General features: G+C 38.4%; 1 long non-coding RNA gene across 1 annotated transcript; it reads right to left on the bottom strand.

Moving 5' to 3' along the window:
- Window positions 1–14,613: 14,613 nt before the first annotated feature.
- On the bottom strand, window positions 14,614–15,904 carry LOC116402736. Its single transcript, XR_004215338.1, has 4 exons — window positions 15,776–15,904; window positions 15,611–15,683; window positions 15,321–15,425; window positions 14,614–14,668 (listed from the first exon to the last, which is right to left on the bottom strand). It is a non-coding gene; the product is annotated as an uncharacterized LOC116402736 (long non-coding RNA).
- Window positions 15,905–16,950: the final 1,046 nt, after the last annotated feature.

The raw sequence follows: 16,950 nt of genomic DNA, 5'->3' as shown, positions 1-16,950 counted from the left end.
GACGAAGAAGATGAGAGAAGGGGAGAGGACGAGAAAGCAGAGAGAGAGATAGCCGTTAGAGAAGAAGTAGGGGAAGAAATTTGAAACGTGAGTGAGAGAGAAGGGGAGATGAGGGATTAAAATATATTTGAATTATTTGTGATAAAACCCATTTAAAATCCAAAACAATTTCTTTATAACTAAAACAAATATTTTGTTTTTAAAATTTAGACTAAAAAATCAAATTTTACTGCAAAAATTGAGATAAAATTTTCAGTAACGATAAAGCAAAAAATATATATTTTGTTTTTCAAATAATTATAATCCAAAATTTTCAAGAAATGTGAAATTTATTTAATAAGATAAAAAAATTGTGAACATTAGTTTCCAACTTTGGCAATGGATGAAAGTATTAGAAATTGAAAATAATTGTTAGACATGCATGTTAGCCGTCACCACAAACCAATCCAATTTTTCATTCAAAAATGTTGAATTTATAATTAATGGTTCTCAAAACATTCATACAATTTTTTTTTTAATTTAACTTACTTAATTTGAGTTTTCTTACGATGTTCATGTCGATATTATACGAAAAATTGTCTTAAATGATAAAATTGCTGAAGATATTCACAAATATAACAAAGTTTTACCGTCGGTTAGTTAGTGATAGAACATGTACTATGGTCTATCAATTATCCTCTATGGTTTTAGTTTAGTGGTTATTTATCAAGCTCTTAATAAACTAAATAGTGATTTAACAAATATAATGTAAAAGAATATTCCAAGAATAACCTTGGAGTATCACTTGAATTTTCAAAACGACCTAACACGGCTAAACTATAAGCTCATAACTCATAACCTGGAGAGTTGGCCTGGAGATGTTTTTGGTTGAATTTTCAAAGCCGTGTTAGCTAAGAATGAAGATGTTTTTGGTTGGCCTGGAGAGTTGCCACCACAATGTACCATTGAACATCATATACATCTTAAGAAGGGGACTAATCCAGTCAATGTTCGGCCTTATAGATATGCATACCAGCAAAAGGAGGAGATGGAAAGATTGGTTGATGAAATGATGGCATTTGGCATAAAAACCTAGTACTAGTCCATATTCGAGCCCGGTCTTGTGGTGAAAAAAAAATGGTAGTTGACGGTTTTGTGTAGATTACCGTGCGTTGAATAGTGTGACCGTTCCATACAAGTTTCCTATTCCAGTAGTAGAGGAATTGTTTGATGAACTTAATGGGGCTAATATATTTTCGAAGATTGATCTCAAGGCGGGACATCATCAAATTAGAATGTGTAAAAAGGATTTGAAGAAAACAGCTTTTAGAACTCACGAGGGGCATTATGAGTTTCTTGTCATGCCTTTTGGGCTCACCAATGCACCATCAACGTTTCAAGCTTTGATGAATAGTATCTTTAAACCTTACCTACACAGGTTTTCTTAGTCGTTTTTGATGATATATTAATTTACAGTAGAAGTTTGGATGAAAATCTTCAACATTTAGAATGTGTTAGAGGTGCTGCGAGAGAATTATATTGAATATGCACAAGTGTGGGTTTGCCAAAATGAAAGTGGAGTATCTTGGCCATATAATTTCGGGAAAGGGTGTAGAGGTTGATCCCGAGAAAATTAGATCTATCAAAGAATGGCCCGTGCCCACTAATGTCCGTGAAGTTCGTGGATTTCTTTGGGTTGACAGGATATATCGAAGATTTGTAATGAATTATGGAAGTGTGGCTACTCCTTTGACTCAATTATTGAAGAAAGGAGCATATGAATGGACTGTTGCAGCTGCTGAAGCTTTTGAGAATTTAAAGATGGCTACGATGACTCTCCCAATCTTAGCACTGCCAGATTTTTCCTTACATTTGAATAGAGACCGATGCTTCTGGATATGGGGTAGGTGCTGTCTTAATTCAAAATCATCGGCCAATTGCTTATTTTAGCCAGACATTAGCTATGAGGGATCGTGCTAAACCAGTTTATGAACGGGAATTAATGGCTGTAGTTTTGGCTGTGCAACGCTGTAGACCTTATCTTTTGGCAGGAGGTTTGTAGTGAAAACTGATCAACGATCATTGAAACTTTTATTGGAACAAAGGGTTATCCAACCTCAACATCAGAGGTGGATTGCTAAGCTTCTTGGCTACAATTTTGATGTCGTGTATAAACCGGGACTAGAAAACAAAGCAGCAGATGCCTTGTCTCGTGTCCCTCCTACTGCCCAACTTAATCAACTTACTGTTGAGATCAGTTAAATTGGCAGTCCCCAACACTGAAGTTGACCCTAAATTAGTCCCAGAAATTAATGGGATGGATCTGAATGTCAATGATGAAGATATTCTCCCTATTAAAATTCCCCTGGATTTGCCTAAAGATTTAGTGTCTATAGTCGGCGATTGTGGAATCATTCTGGCTTAAATTAGATGTGCAACTGCCTTTTCCTCCTCCCAGTCATTATTAAGGTTGTCTCCTGGAACACTAAGGGTTTGAACGACTCCTCTAAACGTGCAGCACTTAAAAAATTCATCAACAATTGTAGTCATGATTCAAGAATCTAAGAAGGATACCTTGAACTCGGCTTTTATAAAATCATTGTGGAGTTCTAAGGATATTGGCTGGGATTATGTGGCTTCTGTTGGATCTTCTGGGGGAATTCTTACCATGTGGGACAGCAGTAAAATATCTGTAACAGAGGTCATTAAAAGACGCTTCTCTTTGTCAATCAAATGCCTCACTTTGTGCAAAAAGGTTTGTTGGATCACAAATGTCTATGGCCCTTGTGGTTGCAAAGAAAGGAAATTGGTTTGGCCCGAATTGTCTTCCTTAGCTGATTGTTCGGCCGTGGCCTGGTGCATAGGTGGGAATTTTAATATCACTCGTTGGGCCCGGAAAGATTTCCTTTTGGCAGAAGTACTAGAGGAATGTCATTATTCAATAAGTTTATTGACATGGTTTCTCTCATGGAAATTCCATTGCAAAATGGAAGGTTCACTTGGTCTAGAGACGGTAGTTCTCCTTGAAGATCATTATTAGACAGATTCTTCATAAATCAGATGTGGGATGTTTGTTTTGAAAATTCTCGGGTTTCTCGAAAAGCACGCATCTTCTCGGATCACTTTCCTTTATTCTTGGAGGCTGGTTCTTTTCTTTGGGGTCCCTCTCCTTTTCGGTTTTGTAACAGCTGGTTGGTGTCCAGTGATTCTAATCAGATTATTGTTGAAACAGTGAGCAACTCTAACTTCCAGGGATGGGCTGGTTTCATTCTTCATGAGCAGTTGAGATCAGTTAAATTGGCAGTAAAAGCTTGGAATATTGCTGCGCAAGCTAAGGTAAAAAAAAAAAACAGAGAAATCCTTGATGTCAAAATTAGAAAAATATGATTTGTGGCTGAGTTGATTGGATTAAATCAAGAAGAGTTGAATTCTAGAGCTGCTTTGCAAGCGGAATTACTTAGTATTTATCAAATGAAGAGCGTATCCTGGGTATATAGAGCAGAACATTTCTTTGAGATGAACAACCTGCCAGAAAACGAGAAGATCAGAGTGGCGGTGGTCAGTTTTGGGCAAGAGGAAGTGGACTGGTACAGGTGGACGCATAATAGGAAGAAAGTAGAGTCATGGGAAGATTTGAAAGGGAGGATGTTTGATTTCTTCAAGGACTCGGGACAAACAAGTCTAGTGGCACGCTTGATTAGGATTCAACAAGATGGATCCTACAGTGAGTATGTGAAGAAATTTGTCACATATTCAGCTCCCCTCCCTCACATGGAGGAAAGTGTGTTACGAGATGCTTTTCTGACCGGTCTGGAACCCAATCTTCAGGCAGAAGTCGTTAGTCGTTTCCCTCGAACATTGGAAGATTGTATGAGGGAGGCTAAACTAGTCAATGATCGGAATGTAGCAATGAAATTGACTAAGACCGAGGGCAGGACAGTGGAACCAAAGAAAAAAGAAGAGTATGCAGGAAAAATCCAAGATGGAACAGACAAAGGCTACATGAGGAGGACAGATTTCCCCATAAAACAAGTAACTATACCTATTAAGGGTAGTTATCAAAAAAGTGAACCTCCTATCAAACGACTTTCAGACGCAGAATTCAGGTCCAGATTGGATAAGGGCCTATGTTTTAAATGCAATGAGAAATATACACCAGGGCACAGATGTAGAGTGAAGGAAAAAAGGGAGCTGATGTTATTTATCATGAATGAAGAGGAGAGCAAGGAAGAGGAAGGCAAGATGGAAGAGGAACCAGGGGAAACAGTGGAATTAAACCATCTGGATTTTGCTGAAGGGGAGGAAATAGAATTGAAGACAATCCATGGGATGGCATCGAAGGGAACGATGAAGCTGAAGGGAAATATAAAGGGCAAAGGAGTGATAGTGCTGATTGATAGTGGAGCAACCCATAATTTTATACATAACCGGACAGTAAAGGAAAAGAACTTATATCTGGAAAAAGGTAACCCGTTTGCAGTTACAATTGGAGATGGCACCAAGTGTACAGGCAAGGGTGTTTGCAAGAGAGTGGAATTGGAACTACAAGGGGTGGTGGTGGTGGCTGATTTTTTTGCTATTGAGTTGGGAAATGTGGATGTAATATTGGGTATGCAGTGGCTGGATACAACAGGCACCATGAAGATACATTGGCCATCTCTAACAATGTCTTTCTGGTTGGCAAACAGAAAATTATCTTGAAAGGAGACCCATCCCTCATCCAAGCAGAATGTTCCCTGAAAACCATTGAGAAAACGTGGGAAAATGAAGATCAGGGTTTTCTGTTGGAATTCCAAAAGTATGAAGTAGACACGGAGGTGGAAGCGGAGCAGGAAATGAAAGGGGACGAGGAAGAGATTCCAATGATTAAAAATCTGTTACAACAGTATGCAGACATCTTTGAGGATCCAAAAAAACTACCCTAAGAGAGAAATAGATCACCGTATATTGGTTTTACCGAACCAAAGGCCCATCAATGTCAGACCATATAAATATGGTTATGTACAGAAGGAGGAAATTGAGAAATTGGTGGTGGAAATGCTGCAAGCAGGTGTGATACGTCCCAGTCATAGCCCTTACTCCAGCCCTGTTTTATTGGTCAAAAAGAAAGATGGAGGGTGGCGCTTTTGTGTAGATTACCGGAAACTCAACCAAGTAACCATATCGGACAAATTTCCTATCCCAGTGATAGAAGAACTGCTGGATGAATTACATGGAGCCACGGTTTTCTCAAAACTAGATCTGAAGTCCGGTTACCATCAAATAAGGATGCAGAAGGAAGATGTTGAGAAGACCGCGTTCAGAACACATGAGGGTCACTATGAATTTCTGGTAATGCCCTTCGGTCTTACAAACGCACCAGCCACCTTCCAGTCCTTGATGAATCAGGTATTCAAACCTTTTTTAAGAAGGTGTGTATTGGTATTCTTCGATGATATACTTGTATATAGCAAGGATATATCAGAACATGAGAAACATCTAGGGATGGTATTTGCAGTGTTGAGGGATAACCATCTATTTGCAAATAAGAAGAAGTGTGTCATAGCTCACTCCAAAATCCAATATTTGGGGCATATAATTTCGAGTAAAGGAGTACAGGCTGATGAGGAGAAGATCAAAGACATGGTGAAATGGCCTCAGCCGAAAGATGTCACGGGTCTGAGAGGATTTCTGGGATTATCGGGCTATTATCGTAGGTTTGTGAAAGGATACGGAGAAATTGCAGCCCCCTTGACCAGATTGTTGCAAAAGAATTCTTTTGCGTGGGATGAACAAGCAACCGAGGCTTTTGAAAAATTAAAGATGGCCATGACTACTATCCCGGTGCTAGCACTGCCGAATTGGGATCTACCTTTTTTAATCGAAACAGATGCTTCAGGGACAGGATTGGGAGCTGTACTTTCACAGAATGGTCACCCCATAGCCTTCTTCAGCCAGAAATTGTCGACACGAGCTCAGGCCAAGTCCATTTACGAAAGAGAACTGATGGCTGTAGTATTATCAGTGCAGAAATGGCGTCATTATCTATTAGGAAGGAAGTTTACAATTATCTCAGATCAAAAGGCATTGAAATTTCTCCTTGAGCAGAGGGAAGTACAACCCCAATTTCAGAAATGGCTGACCAAACTGCTGGGATACGATTTTGAAATATTATACCAACCTGGATTACAAAACAAAGCAGCAGATGCCCTTTCTAGGATGGAATATCCGCTGGAAGTAAACTCCTTGACGACAACTGGCATTGTAGACATGGAAGTGATAGACAAGGAAGTCAACCAAGATGAGGAATTACAGAAAACCATTAAAGAATTGAAACAGAATCCAGAGGGAATTAGCAAATTTAGCTGGGAGAATGGGAAACTGTTCTACAAGAAGAGAGTGGTATTATCAAAGAAGTCGTCAGTGATTCCCACATTGCTGCATACATTCCATGACTCCATCTTAGGAGGACACTCGGGATTCTTGAGGACATAGAAAAGGATGAGCGGAGAGCTGTACTGGGAGGGAATGAAGGCTGGTATAAAGAAATATGTGGAACAGTGTGAGATTTGTCAAAGAAACAAATATGAGGCCACGAAACCAGCAGGGGTATTACATCCACTTCCTGCTCCGGAAGCCATACTAGAAGAATGGTCAATGGATTTCATAGAAGGGTTACCGAAGGCAGGGGGAATGAATGTGATAATGGTGGTGGTAGACAGATTGAGCAAGTATGCTTATTTCATCACTATGAAGCACCCTTTCACAGCTAAACAAGTGGCGACGACATTCATTGAAAAGATCATCAGCAAGCATGGGGTTCCAAAATCCATAGTATCCGACAGGGATAAAGTTTTCATTAGTTTTTGGAAGGAGTTATTTACAACTATGGGAACTAAACTGAAAAGAAGCACGGCGTTCCACCCACAAACAGATGGACAAACGGAAAGGGTAAACCAATGTCTGGAGACATACTTGAGATGCTTTTGCAATGAACAACCCAAAGGTGGCATAAGTTCATTCCATCGGCTGAACTGTGGTATAACACTACTTTCCATTCATCCATACGTTCCAACCCTTTCAAGATTGTATATGGAAGGCAACCACCCCCGATTCTATCCTACGGAACCCGAAAAACTCAGAATGATGAGGTAGAAATAATGCTCAAGGAGAGAGATCTGGCATTGAACGCCTTGAAGGAGAACCTTCACTTAGCCCAAAACCGCATGAAGAAATGGGCAGACACCAAAAGAAGGGAATTGAAGTTCAAGGTGGGTGATGAAGTATACCTAAAGCTCAGACCTTATAGGCAGAGATCCTTAGCTCGGAAAAGGTGTGAAAAGCTGGCTCCAAAATTCTACGGGCCTTACACAATCATTGAAGAGATAGGAGAGGTGGCCTATAGTTGAAGCTCAAGTTAGGTAAGCAGAAGGTTGTGCAGCAACAACAACCTATGTTGACAACAGATTTCGAATTACAACTATGGCCAGAACAGGTATTGGGAATTCGCTGGAACAAAGAATTGGGAGCTAACGAATGGCTAGTCAAGTGGAAGAATTTACCAGAAACTGAAGCCACATGGGAAGCTGTCTATCAAATGAATCAACAGTTTCCCACATTCCACCTTGAGGACAAGGTGAATTTTGAACCGAGGGGTGTTGTGAGACCCCCAATCATACATACGTATGTTAGGAAGGGTAAGAAGGGAAACTCACCAACATGTAAGGAGAGAGAATGAGTGGGAAATAAAAGAATGTGCAGGTGGGTCCCACTGGGTAGGAATTTGAGGGTGAGTATAAATAGAATGATGATTGAGAAATAGGGATGGTATCTTTTTGGTTATCTTTTAAGAAAGGGAGCGGCAGCAGCTGATAGGAGAGGGGTATCCTTCTTGTGAAGGGTGCAGGTTTGTTCTTGTTGTTCATTGTTCTTGTTTTCATTCCTTATTGTAGCTGTAACTTTGGGCTATATATTCTGTCTCTGTTTAGCCCTAGTTGGGTATTTTATTAAAAAGGGTGTAGAATCCTAACAGAGATCTTTAAGGCATTAAAGGCACTTGGCAACAACAAAGCTCCGGGCCCGGATGGCTTCACAGTGAAGTTCCTAATCACCCAATGGTCTATTTTCAAGGATATCTTCAAATCACTAATGTCTGATTTCCACAGAAATGGAACATTAAATGCTTGCATCCAAGAAAACTTCATTTGTTTAGTGCAGAAAAAAGAGAATGTGACTCTAGTCAAGGATTTCCGTCCAATCAGCCTTACTACGTTACCATACAAGGTCGTTGCAAAGGTTTTATCTGAACGTCTAAAACAAGTTATGGATGCAATTATAAGCCCACTCAAAGCGCCTTTATTGAAGGTAGGAAAATTCTTGACCCAATATTAATTGCTAACGAGGCCGTGGAAGATTATAGGGCAAAACGGAAAAAAGGATGGATTTTAAAACTTGACTTGGAAAAAGCCTTTGATAGGGTGAATTGGAACTTTTTAGAAAAAAAATTATCTTTGAAAAAGTTTAGTTCCAAATGGATATCATGGATAATGAGCTGCCCAAAAAATCCAAAGTATTCGGTCTTCATCAATGGTAAGCCTAGAGGCCGGATAACAGCATCTTGAGGTATCCGCCAAGGGTACCCCTCTCCCCCTTTTATTCCTCCTAGTAAGTGAGGTTTTAGGAGAAATCATAAACAAGCTTCATATTAACCGCCAGTTTGAAGGTTTCCTTGTTGGCAAAGACTTGATCCACCTCCCTTTGCTTCAATTTGTCGATGATACTCTTCTCTTTTGTAAGTATGATGTGAAGATGGTCCTTAAACTTTAAAACGTCATTAGATTATTCGAATGGTGTTCGGGCAGAAAGTAAACTGGGAAAAATCAGCCCTTAGCGGCATTAATGTGGGAGAGGAAGATTTGTTTCAAACAGCAAATCTGATAGGGTGCAAGGTAGAAAAGCTTCTGATTATATATTTAGGTCTCCCTTTGGGAGGCTACCCTCGACAAAAGTCTTTTTGGCAACCAGTCATTGATCGAATTCACAAGAAACTTGAAAGGTGGAAAAGATATAACATCTCTAGAGGCGGAAGACAAACGTTATGCAACTCAGTTCTGGTTAGCCCTCCTACATACTACCTACTTTATTTTCTATACCTGAAAATGTGGCTGCCTCTTTGTTAAAGTGAGTTTTTTGAGTGAAGGAAAAGGTCTGCAATACTCCTTGAAAGACAGGGGAAGCAGAAGATTGGTGTTCTATATTCTGGTTTGCTTATTAGTACTTTGTTGTTCGGAATTTTGGATTAGGAGGTTTTCTTTGTTTGATGTTTGTGAATTATATGTAACGTGACTCATTTTCTGAGGTTCACGGTTTGCTTATGTTGTAAGTTGTGTTTGATTATCAATATAATAAAACACTACATCAGTGTTCTATCAGGATGTCATCCTTGGAATGCAATGGCTGCACACGTTGGGGTAACTGAAGTGGATTGGCGGAAACTCACTTTAACTTTCATACAAAATGAAAAGAATGTTGTGAAAAAAGTACTTCAAGACCCAACATGTCAATCAAATGTGTTTAAAACTTAGTTTCAAACCAACCTAAAACGAGTTCAAAACGTGTCTAAGTATCACTTTAACTTTCAAAACGACCTAAAAAAGCTTACGTGTAGGTTCGTAACTCATAACCTACGAAAAAAGTTCAAATATTGTGAAAAAGCACTACAAGACCCAAAATGGCAACCAAGTGTGTAAGTGCAACAAACTTAGTTCAAACCAACCTAAAACGTGCTCAAAACGTGTCTAGGTATTACTTGAGTTTTCAAAACAACCTAGCAAATCATAAGTGTAAGTTCGTAACTCATAATCTACCAAAAGGTTGAAAAAAGCATTTCAAGACCAAAAATGACAACCAAGTGCAACAAACTCAATCTAACCTAAAATGAATTCAAAACGTGTGTAAGTATCACTTGAATTTTCAAAACGACCAAGTAATGCTTAAGTGTAAGTTTGTAACTCACAACCTACCAAAATTTCAAAAAGTGTGAAAAAAGTACTTCAAGACCCAACATGTCAATCAAATGTGTTTAAAACTTAGTTTCAAACCAACCTAAAACGAGTTCAAAACGTGTCTAAGTATCACTTTAACTTTCAAAACGACCTAAAAAAGCTTACGTGTAGGTTCGTAACTCATAACCTACGAATGGTGAGAATGCTAAGTAGGTGTCAACATAGATGAGATGCCCGAGTGCACTCACTGATCCTAGGGCTTTTGTATTACCTTTTGTCTTGTCTATTCATTTTCAGCTTAACGAAGAGGCTCCTTTCCTACTTCAAAAAAAAAAAAAAAGGTAAATGTGTGATTCTTATAAAGTAAATTATCCTACAGATTAAAAGTTTTAACTTAGACTATTCCAAGTGCTTCACCAAATCTTAAATATTTGAACCAACAGCACCAACTTTGCACAACACAGCAATGTAAAACACATTAACTACTTTCTCTTTTATGCACATTATATATCAAATAAAAATATTACAAGGGAAAAAATGGAAAAAAAGAACATACTAACAACGATAAAATATAATAAGCTTCAATCGAAGAGAGAAGGTTTGAAGAACATAATTCAAAGGCTCCCAAAATCATATCATAATTAGAAAGCCAATACCAACACCAATTCAAAGAGAACACCTAATCTACCATACAAAAGTCTAAATATAACTTTTTTTTTAATCTTGTGTTTTAGTGTATGATGCAAGTGAAGCAAAACAACATTACAATATAAGATCTTTTTACCCTGATATTTAATAATCAACTAAGAAAAATTTGCATTCAAAGTTGACCAAGAATCCAAGACCTTCAATAGGCAAAGATAATATTCTCAACATGGTAATTGGATGTGTTCCCTTTAGCATAGTATCTTAAATAATCACTTTTTGTTATTTGAGAAAAACTCCATTTTCTCTTATTAATGAAAAATGACTTGATAATAGGTAAGTATAATTTAATAGAAATTCTAACTAAAGAGAACTAATTATAAAAGGAAATAACGTCTAAAAAGAATAATTAAAAAAATAACTAAGGCAACTATACAATACAAATCTACACTTTGTAATCACAACTTTTGATCTTCCTTGTATGGAGTAACATTTTAAAGAGGCCGAACTAAGATAGATCTAAGCAAAAACTTCATTGATGGCCTAAGAAAGATGGATGGAAACCTTATACTGATACAGATAACAAACCTTTTCAATTGAGGTTTAGATGCAAAACATGCAATATAGTTCAACATTATTTCGCCAAAGTTAGTCATTAAAATCAAGCGAATCATAAAACAGAAAAAGAATGTAGATTTAAGAGGACTATGTAATATATCAACTAGGAATGAAATAGGCAAAGATAAAAGCAAGTATTAAGAACAAAACAAAGCATAACAAAAGAGGAAGGCCAGCTTACTATTCAAAAAAGCAAAGGAGTTCCACATCACTTGCAAGATAGCCTATGGAACATTGCTATAGAACTATCTTGGGAACTTTGGCAGAGTTGTGTTTGGAAATTACAATGATGTTTAGCAAAGGTGTTTACAATAATAAAACTATAACATAAATGTTTCATAGTGTTGGAAGAAATTATAGCAATTCATTGCAAATAAGATGCAGTACCTTGATTTTATGGTTAAATTTTTTTTTCTTTTTAAGCTCTTATTTAGAAGGGATTCACCTGTTACAAGTTGAAATGTGAGTTGGAAAAATTGGACAAGAAGTTATAACCTTACAAGAAAATGATCCTTATAGAAAGAACTAACTTGATTCAAGCAAAATATCTTCAAGAACAAAATTGCAATTACACGAACACTTATTAACACAAATAAACAAATGAGAAAACAAATTCTTATTAGTAAAACACATGTAGCCAATAAAAAATGCAAATCAGACTATTGAGTACAATGAAATACAACATGGTAACAAGAAAGAGATGCAACATATACATAAACATACAAATCAGAAAAGAAGTTGATTCCTGACAACAAAGTAAAATAAATACAAAGCATAATAAATTTCTATGACCATTAGGACTCTGTAGAGAAATGCCTACTTTGGACATAAGCATTTCATCAAATTCCATCTAAAGCGGAGAGGTTGCCCATGCAAGCTCTAATACCAGGCAATCTCGACGCGCATTTTACTTAACCTAAGCATCTGGCTTGACTCCCTCTTTTTTTTCTCGCTCCCTCTCTACAGGCTGCCATGCTGGGTGAAGAACTCTAAGTACCTACTAGGCGGGGGTCGGGTTTTGCTTAGGCAAGAAAAGCGGAGAGGATCCCCACGAAAATTCTGAAACCGGGGGATCTCGGCGCGCATTTTACTTGACCTAAGCGGCTGGCTTGGCTCCCTCTTTTGTTTCTCGCTCCCTCTCACAGGCTGCCATGCTGGGTGAAGAACTCTAAGTACCTACTGCGGAGGTCGGGTTTTGCTTAGGCAAGAAAAGCGGAGAGGATCCCCACGAAAATTCTGAAACCGGGGATCTCGGCGCGCATTTTACTTGACCTAAGCGGCTGGCTTGGCGCCCTCTTTTTTTCTCTCTACCTCTCTAGGCGGGATCGGTTTTGCTTAGGCAAGAAAAGCGGAGAGGATCCCCACGAAAATTCTGAAACCGGGGGATCTCGGCGCGCATTTTACTTGACCTAAGCGGCTGGCTTGGCTCCCTCTTTTTTTTCTCTCTACCTCTCTAGGCGGGATCGGGTTTTGCTTAGGCAAGAAAAGCGGAGAGGATCCCCACGAAAATTCTGAAACCGGGGGATCTCGGCGCGCATTTTACTTGACCTAAGCGGCTGGCTTGGCTCCCTCTTTTTTTCTCTCTACCTCTCTAGGCGGGATCGGTTTTGCTTAGGCAAGAAAAGCGGAGAGGATCCCACGAAAATTCATAAACCGGGGGATCTCGGCGCGCATTTTACTTGACCTAAGCGGCTGGCTTGGCGCCCTCTTTTTTTTCTCTCTACCTCTCTAGGCGGGATCGGGTTTTGCTTAGGCAAGAAAAGCGAAGAGGATCCCCACGAAAATTCTGAAACCGGGGGATCTCGGCGCGCATTTTACTTGACCTAAGCGGCTGGCTTGGCTCCCTCTTTTTTTCTCTCTACCTCTCTAGGCGGGATCAGGTTTTGCTTAGGCAAGAAAAGCGGAGAGGATCCCACGAAAATTCTGAAACCGGGGATCTCGGCGCGCATTTTTCTTGACCTAAGCGGCTGGCTTGGCTCCCTCTTTTTTTTCTCTCTACCTCTCTAGGCGGGATCGGGTTTTGCTTAGGCAAGAAAAGCGGAGAGGATCCCCACGAAAATTCTGAAACCCGGGGATCTCGACGCGCATTTTACTTGACCTAAGCGGCTGGCTTGGCGCCCTCTTTTTTTCTCTCTACCTCTCTAGGCGGGATCGGGTTTTGCTTAGGCAAGAAAAGCGGAGAGGACCCCACGAAAATTCTGAAACCGGGTGATCTCGGCGCGCATTTTACTTGACCTAAGCGGCTGGCTTGGCTCCCTCTTTTTTTTCTCTCTACTCTCTAGGCGGATCGGTTTTGCTTAGGCAAGAAAAGCGGAGAGGATCCCCACGAAAATTCTGAAACCGGGGGATCTCGGCGCGCATTTTACTTGACCTAAGCGGCTGGCCTTGCTCCCTCTTTTTTTTCTCTCTACCTCTCTAGGCGGGATCGGTTTTGCTTAGGCAAGAAAAGCGGAGAGGATCGCCACGAAAATTCTGAAACCGGGGGATCTCGGCGCGCATTTTACTTGACCTAAGCGGCTGGCCTTGCTCCCTCTTTTTTTTCTCTCTACCTCTCTAGGCGGGATCGGGTTTTGCTTAGGCAAGAAAAGCGGAGAGGATCCCACGAAAATTCTGAAACCGGGGATCTCGGCGCGCGTTTTACTTGACCTAAGCGGCTGGCTTGGCTCCCTCTTTTTTTCTCGCTCCCTCTCACAGCTGCCATGTTGGGTGAAAAACTCTAAGGACCTACTAGGCAGGGTGGGGTTTTGCAACCCTTAGCAGCTTGGTCGTATTGTTTTGTTTTTATCGCTGTTATGTGGGTGAAGAACTCTAAGATCTTGCCGACTTTGCTTTCTATCTGACCTAACAATCATATTTTGCTTTCAAACAATCTTATACAAATGTTTATGGCCAAAAGAGGGATTTAAAATTAATATAAAAAAGGCATTAGAATATGGCAAAAAAGGGGATTAAAAGTGAGATAAAAAAGACAACCGACATATTATTATGTACATAATTCAAATATTCAGAAATGAACCAAGTGTTCTACTCATTTCTAAGCTATCAATATATGCATTTTCAACATATGTAACATATTCAAATAAAAAATACAATCACAAATCGAGCTCCGTTCTCATGGTAGGCATACATGCTTTTTTATGCTAAAAATCGAAGTAGACATGGTACTTATTCTAAGCATAGAGCATTGCAAAAGTTTCTAAATTTTGACATTTTTAGCAAAATTTGCAAAATGAAAATTTCCCAAAGGACATGGAATGTGCAAGGCTACAACTCCACCCCCACTTAAAAATTTGCATTGTCCTCAAAGCATTTTAAGCAAGATTCTACGGATGGAAAGAAAAAAAGAAAAAGGAGAACAGAAGACCTCCCTTGTAACCTAGTTTCTTCATGGAAGCTTGCTTGCAAAGATCCCAAGTTTGGTTATATTTCATTTTCCTTTATTCCTACAAAAAGAAAACAAGAATTTCCATCGAATTTTATTAAAAAGGTTAAACTAAAAATTTTAGTAAAATGTGCAGAATTGTTTAAGCTCGGTTGCATTTTCTAAGCATCACTTGAATTATTAAAACGACCTAACAAATATTCAATACAAGTTCGTAATTCATAACCTACCAAAAAGTTCAAAAAGATTGTTGTAGGTGTCCACCAAACCTTTTTGTAAATTACATACATCAATAAACTTACTTCTTATGGGGGGGGAAGAAACTATGTTTTAGGGACAGATGGCTCTAAAGCACACAAACACTCTCCATCTCACTCTCTATCTGCGCCTGTATCTAATTTAATCCAGCATTCATTTTGGGTATTGTAGGTTCATATTAAAAAATAGTCATTCATGTCGTGATGCAAAGGCCCTTTTTATGTATCTAGAACTAAAATCACGAAAATCATCGTGGACATGCAGCACAACAAACTGAATATCCATGGGAAGCCTTTGCTAACAAAATGGTTGACAATAATTACTCAGACAAGAGAGGATGACTATAATTAATTAACAGAAGTACAATCAATATAGGTGCACAACCACCAAGCCCCCAACAAAAAGAACAATAAACTTCAATAACAAAAGAAAGGTAGTATCAAGACTATCCTTACCTTGTTATCGAAGAAGATACCTTGGCTCTAGTAAGCCCGATGCTCTGCCTTACAACATTCAATTACCTCAGTACTGTAGTGTTTCTTCAAAGTTTGGGAATCTACCTAAAACATAAAAATATATATTACAACTTGAAAACCTCCATGTCAGAAACTTTACTTTAATTATCAAACCAGATGCTATGCAAGAATTAGTTAGCAGAAACACAACATAAATAGTAATGATATTCTTTGGGGAGGGGATAAAAGCATCTTTCATCTTAGAAATAAGCTTAGCAGTTAGCACTAACCTTTATATAAGAAGTTAACACCGGTTTGATTACTTCATAAACTTCAGCTACGAAATCTGGTAAAGAGAAAGACCTAATCCATAATGTTAAAGAGGAAAAGACCAAGTCAGATTCTTTTATTCAAACAGGTTAGTATCACATCTCCAAAGGAAAAAACTTACGGACCTCTACGACGAATTTCCTTGAATGATGTAGCAGCACCTTGTTCTTGAAACACAGTTTCATTTATGCTGTGAAAAATAAGATTGATAAATAAAACTTTCGGCTACAATTAGCCACATAAACATAAAGTTGTGACAGAAAACAAAAGCTAACAGATAATTAACTATACAGTTTGTAGGCAAAATACCAAATAGCCCATAATCAAGATCACAACTGAAGCAAACAATAATGTGTAGTTTATCATTTCCAACCAAATAAGGTCAAATGGCAAATAATATGTCCTTTCACATAAATATTTACTCCTGAATTTTTGGAAGGATAATGTATCGCTTCTCTCCACGTTTCACAAAAGTTCTTTTACATATTCCTATTGAAGAATCTCATTTGAGCATTTTATGGTCAATTTGACTTGAAAGAAACGGCAGAACTTTCAATAAGAAAGAAGCAAGATGCCCAGTTTTTTTTAGCTGCTGTTTTCTTCTTTTTTTTTCTTTAACTTGCTGTAAATTGGAGATGTTTTCCATAACTACTGTGGCTTATAATATGTCCTTTCACATAAATATTTACTACTCCTGAATTTTTTGAAGGATAATGTTATCGCTTCTCTCCCACGTTTCAAAAAAATTCTTTTACATATTATATTTTTTTTACATATTCCTATTGAAAAATCTCATTTGAGCATTTTATGGTCAATTTGACTTGAAAGAAACGGCAGAACTTTCAATAAGAAAGAAGCAAGATGCCCAGTTTTTTTTAATGCTGTTTTTCTCTTCTTTTTTTTCTTTAACTTGCTGTAAATTGGAGATTTTTTCCATAACTACTGTGGCTTATGTAATTTACCTTCTCCTAAATGCAACCACAAATCAAACAAACTAGATGAATAAAATTTACACCACAGAAATCCATCCTATGAAGACTACACGGAGAAAGATGCGATAAGGATAAAGCATAGGAAGAGCAAATACCCCATGGAAGTAAATTGATAAAAAATACTTTGTCTTGAGAGTAATATATCCCGAACCAATTTTCTGCCAGCCATTAAGATTTACCCACTGCCAACTCTGCACACAAATATTTTCTTATAAACAATAATTAACACAATCTAATTGGTATCTTATGGATATAAAAGACAGCATGGATCCATATTGGAAGGATTTCAAATTAGTCTACGAACAAAG

This window comes from Cucumis sativus, chromosome 3, assembly GCF_000004075.3.
Source record: "Cucumis sativus cultivar 9930 chromosome 3, Cucumber_9930_V3, whole genome shotgun sequence".
Lineage (NCBI taxonomy): Eukaryota > Viridiplantae > Streptophyta > Magnoliopsida > Cucurbitales > Cucurbitaceae > Cucumis > Cucumis sativus.
This window is presented reverse-complemented; position numbering and strand designations above follow the sequence as displayed.